A 6,078-nucleotide genomic window follows, 5' to 3' on the forward strand; every position below is an offset into this window, starting at 1 on the left:
AAAAATATTATCATAATATGAAATCAATATTGTTAGATGCACAATGAAATTAATTTTCGTACTGTATAGTTGCAATTACTGCGTTCGTACGTGTGTTTATTGCGCCATGCATGCACGCAGGGAAATCTACGGCTCGGTTCATCTCCGATTGGACAGTTCGTGGCTTCGTGCGTGCGGTCACTGTGCCATGCATGAACGTAGAGAAATCTATGTCTATGGTGCAATTCACCGTCGGTCATTTTCGTGCTAGCTAGATCCGTCGTTGTCAGCCGGCCGTCGGCGGACGATGCGTACGGCAATCCGTTCCTGCTGCTTCTCTGGCTACCCATGCAGATGCAAGGCCATACGTACTTGTGTACGGGCGTACGGGCCTAGGTAGACGACGCAGTGAACCAAGTCGTCGATGTAGGTCGATCTTCCAGCGCCTCGTTTGCGCGGCGTCCTTCCGGCCGTACGTGCGTACGACGTGCCTGCCTGGCTACTCTACCGGCAGGCACCGGCACGGCAAAGGACATCGATGCATAGGCACCGCCCGTACGTACGTGGATGTATGGCTACCGACGGTAGTTAATTAGTGTACTGTTCGCGTCCGGCCTAGCTTAGCGCTATAGGGATGGCTACGTAGTTATATACTTTCTCCGTAAACTAATATAAAAGCGTTTAAATTATTAAGCCTACTACATGAATACACGCTGGCTAGGCTTAATTAATGTCACGTTAGCAGTGTACAGGGGAGTAGATGGCTGGATAGGGAGGAGGACGCCGGCCAGGCCATCCGACAAAGATCCGTTGTATGAGTTTTGTGCGTGTCCCCGAGCTAAAAGAGTCCGTCTACAGTCTACACACAGAGGCATAGGCTGGTCTCGACCCTCGCCATCACGCTACAGGGTGCATGGGATGCCGGCAATGCATGCATGTAAAGGCATCTCCAGCCGTGTCCCAGGAAGGCCTCCCCAGGCGATTTTTTCGCGCCGGCGCCGAAAAAATGGCCCAGTCGCGTCCCCAGGAGTCCGATTTTTGCCGGCTTGGGCCGAAAACAGCGCCGGCGGACCCAGCCCAAACCCAGCGCGCTGGGGGGCGCCCGGGGGCGCCGGGGCGAGCTGTTTTGGCGCGAAAAAGACGCGGGCCAGCCGCATCAGCGACTCGACGCCTCGTCTTCCCCCAACGGCCTCGGTTCCCGCGGGGAATCAATGGCAAGGCTGCCGCCGGTCAGCCTTGCCATTGATTCCTCACGGGCGGCGCTTCACGGGATGGCGCGCCGAGGCCTCCCCTCCCTCGCACGCGTACACACGGGCGCGGCCCGGCTATAAAAGCCGGCGGCCTCCACTCGCCTGTGCCCACACCAGCCCCGCCCCTCGCCGCCGTCCAGCCCCTCCCTCTCCCTGCCTCTCCCGAGCGCCGCCGCCCAGCCCCTACCTCTACCTCTCCCGAGCCCGCCCAGCCCCGCCGTCGCCATGGCAGAACGCTTCCCCGGAGACGAGTCGGCGGTCAACGGCTTCGGCCGCCGTTCGCTCCGCGAACAAGAGTCCTGGCTCCTGTTCCAGGCGAACATCCCGGCGCCGCTGGACATGCGCGCCGGGCCAACGGGGTGGAGACTCAGCGCCGGGGGAGTGCCCATTCCCCCGTTGCCCGACGCCATGGCGAAGCCGAACTACTTCGCCGAGGAGGTCAAGATCGTGCGCGCGTCCCTCACCGATGCCCAGCTCTCCCTCCCCCAGTACGCCGCCGACAACCACGCGGCCTGGGCGGCGTATTTCGAGCGCCGCTAGCAGCAGCAATTGGCGTCCACCAACGGCCAGCCGGTGGTCGGCGGCCGGCGGAACAACGAGGGGCGCCACCTCTGGTGGGGCGTCCCCGGCCGCACACTCGAGGGCGTGCTCACGTACCTCAAGGGCGGCAACGACCCGCCGTTGGCGTACCCCCCGGCGTAGCACCGACGCGTCGGGCCATGGGCGCCAAGGAGGTTCGGGTCCTCCTCCTCCTCTTCCTCCTCCCGATCCTCATCGCACTCCTCCGGCACTCCGGCCCTGCTCGGCGTCAAGGCCGAGCCCGCGGCGGAGTCGCCGCTCGGCCGGCGCACTCGCAGCGCCGGCATCGTCATCAACGAGGGCGGCCGGTGCGCCTCCTCCTCGTCGGCTCCTCCGCGCTTCGTCAAGCCAAAGACGGAGCCGGGGCTGGCGCCGGTGAAGAGTGAGCCGGGGCTGGCGCCGGTGAAGGCGGAGTTCGACGACGACGACGCGGCCCTAGAATGGGCGCGCCAAGAATCCATTGCGATGGAGAAGGCGCGCCGAGAGAAGGTGAAGGAGCGCCAGCGCGCCGCCCTGCGCCGCTTCGAGGAGCGCCGACGCGGCCGCGATGAAGATGGGGTCGTCATCCTATGCGACAGCGATGACGACGACGACGCGCCGCCGCCAGTCCGCCATGGCGACACCGGGTCCAGCAGGGGCGCCCGCGTCAAGGAAGAGAAGGCCGACGACGACGATGGCGGCGACGACTTCAGCCCCTTTCTTTTTTAGATTAGGTTAATGTAATGAAAATACGCGAATTTCGCCGAAATTTGCCATGTTTAGCCGAAATTTAACTACTTTTTATCATAACTTCGCCGAACGGCCCTTTTTTTTTTAATACGCGCCTGGAGGCGGCCCTGGGGGCCGACGGCTGGGGACCGACTCGCCCCCAGGGCCATTTTTTGCGACGGCTCACCCCCAGGCGGCGCTTTTAGACGCCCCCTGGGGGGCCAACGGCTGGAGATGCCCTTAGGGCATCTCCAGCCGTTGGCCCCCCCAGGACGCATACAAATCGCCCCCTGGGGGCGAACCGGCGATACACTCGGCGCTGGGGGCGGTTTTGCGCCCAGTCGTCGCCCCCAGCTCGCCCCTAGGCGCCGAAATTGGCCCACTTTGCAGCCCAATTTCGGCGAATAAACGGCCCATATGGGCGAGAATAGGCCCATATTCGGCGTGGTTTTGCCGTGTCTCGGCGTTCAATTATCAACACAATTATTCCTTATCACATATTTCATCACAGAAAAATCAAATACTTCAACAAAATACTACAACAACAAATAGTTCAATACAAATTATATAGTTCAACAAATAAAAACTCGTATTTCATCACGCGGCGTCCCCCTTGAGCCTCCATAGGTGCTCAATCAGATCTTTCTGCAGTTGATGATGCACCTGTGGGTCTCGGATCTCCTGACGCATACTAAGATAGGCAGTCCAAGTTGCCGGTAGCTGGTGATCAACTTCGGCTAGAGGACCCTGCCTGTAGTATGGTTCAGTGTCAAACACTGGGTCTTCTTGCTCGCTCTCGATGATCATGTTGTGCAAGATGACACAGCAAGTCATGATCTCCCACATTTGATCTTTCGACCAGGTCTGAGCGGGGTACCGAACAACAGTGAATCGAGATTGGAGCACACCAAATGCCCGCTCGACATCCTTCCTGCAAGCCTCCTGAAGCTTCGCAAACCAGGCGTTCTTGCCTCCTGCCACAGGGTTTGAGATCGTCTTCACAAATGTCGACCATCTCGGATAGATGCCGTCAGCTAGATAGTACCCCTTGTTGTATTGGTGCCCATTGATCTAGAAGTTCACCGGAGGAGAATGGCCCTCAACAAGCTTGGCAAAAACAGGAGAGCACTGCTGCACGTTGATGTCATTGTGAGTTCCTGGCATACCAAAGAAGGAGTGCCAAATCCAGAGGTCCTGTGTGGCTACCGCCTCAAGCACCACACTGCAACCGCCTTTGGCGCCTTTGTACATCCCCTGCCAACCAAATGGGCAGTTCTTCCATTGCCAATGCATGCAGTCGATGCTTCCAAGCATCCCAGGAAATCCTCTTGCTGCATTCTGGGCTAGGATCCGAGCAGTGTCTTCCGCATTCGGTGTTCTCAAGTATTGTGGCCCAAACACTGCCACCACTGCCCGACAGAACTTGTAGAAACACTCTATGCCGGTGGACTCGGCCATGCGCCCATAGTCATCGAGTGAATCACTGGGAGCTCCATATGCAAGCATCCTCATCGCTGCCGTGCACTTCTAGATGGAGGTGAATCCAAGAGCGCCAGTGCAATCCATCTTGCACTTGAAGTAGTTGTCGAACTCCCGGATGGAATTCACAATCCTGAGGAAGAGCTTTCGGCTCATCCGATAACGGCGCCGAAATGTTCTCTCGCCATGAAGTGGAGCATCGGCGAAGTAGTCGGAGTAGAGCATGCAGTAGCCTTGCAGACGATGCCGGTTCTTTGCTTTCACCCGCCCCGGCGTCGAGCCACCTCAACGCGGCTTTTCATTGCTCGCCAGCAGCTGGGCGAGGGCGGCGAGCACCATCAGATGCTCTTCTTCCTGGACGTCAGCCGCGGCTTCCTCCTCCAGCAGCACGGCGAGCTCTTCCTCCTCGTCCGAGTCCATCGCCGAGACAGTCAAAATGCCGAACACCTTGCGCTCGGTGGGCGTGTACCCGCCGTTAAACCGCGCCTCCGCGGCCGGAAACGGAGGCCGGAAACGCCCAGCTGCTGCGGGAGGGGCTGCCGCGGCGAAGCGCTGCTATTTTCCGGCGGGGAATGGCTATCTAGCGGAGTAGGCCCGCGGCCATCGCCGGGATATAGCTAGTGGTGGCCGAGGGCGCGGGGGATGCCAGGCGAGTCGGGGGAAGAAAACCTTGACTTTTCCCCTGTCGGTGTGGGCCAGGCGTGCTTTTCCCTAGCGCCGGAGCCCCCAACGGCTCCCCAGCGCGCCGGGTTCGGCCTGTGACCGCCGGGCGGAAAAAAGGTCCGAACCGGCGATTTTCGGCGCCGGCGCCGAAAAAGTGGCCTGGGGGCCTGTTGGGGGCGCGGCTGGAGATGCCCTAAGCGCCGCTGTAGCTGTAGGAAGCTGTCCTTTTTTCTCATGCATTATTTGGCGGTGGGCCACTATTATATGGAAAAGCATAGCCGAAATTGGCTGTCGGACATGTCCTACAATCTTGAGTCCTCGACAAACGATGAAGCAAACTGGCTGTCGGACACGATAATGGCCTGACTAAGATCTTGCGTCTGCGTGGTCATGTCCTACAATCGTAGCACGCATTGATAGTGAGGATAGCACACAACATACCGGAAAATCCATGAAAGCAGGAGCATACATGTACATGTTCATCACTATCATAGCAAGCACATGCTTCATCACTATCATACTAAGCATACCAGACAATCTATGAGCAGAAACATACATCTACAACAAACAACATGCTACAAATGGACCACCAGTAGCTACAAATCACAGATCTAGGCATGATTCAACACAAGGACAAGGTTCAACTTCAAATTCTACTACTAATATAGCCTACCACATGCTTGAACATCTAGCCCTACCACAAATTGCAACCGCAGCATAGCAACCAACCATATCAGCTCATAGATCAGACCACTAATCAATCATGCATCTAGATCAAACCCTAGCTACAGCTCAGATCTAGCTAGAAGGAACAGAGACAAAGGGGGATAGAACTCACAGAGGCCATGGCTGCAGCTTGAGGACAAGGGGGCGGTGGTGGAAGATGAATGTCGGCTGGTGAAGGAGCTCCGGCGCCGTGGACTGCCGACCGATAAAGATGCGCCACTTACCTGCTCGTCGGTGTCGATGCGTGTCGGCGGGAAGGTGCGAACGGAGGAAGAATGGTGGCGGGAGTTGGGGCGGTAAGGGAGGGGCTAAATAGGGGGTGGAGCGGCGAGAGGTGAGCCGAAATCCTCCCGCCGATTTTTCAGCGACGCGGGCGAGCTCGCGCCATCTCCCCTGCTCGCACGAGGGGAGAAGCGCATCGCCCTCCCCTGCCTCGCCCGAGTCAGGCTCGCGAGCTACTACCGAATCGTGCGTTTTCCCTGGGCCTAGCCTGCAGGTGCTTTAAGTTTCGTGCGATGCAGGCCGCACAGTGAATGCAGGAAACCAAACGGGTCAAATTCTTTTCGCTCGGGCCAGGCTGGGCCTGATGCGGGCAACCAAACACGCCCGTCACTACTAGGGAAAAGCCTAGCAGCAGCGCGGGTTTTAGGCCTATTAGTAGCGCGGGGGGATGCGCTACTGATAAGGCGCTACA

The sequence above is a fragment of the Triticum dicoccoides genome, chromosome 3B, assembly GCF_002162155.2.
Source record: "Triticum dicoccoides isolate Atlit2015 ecotype Zavitan chromosome 3B, WEW_v2.0, whole genome shotgun sequence".
Classification (NCBI taxonomy): Eukaryota; Viridiplantae; Streptophyta; class Magnoliopsida; order Poales; family Poaceae; genus Triticum; species Triticum dicoccoides.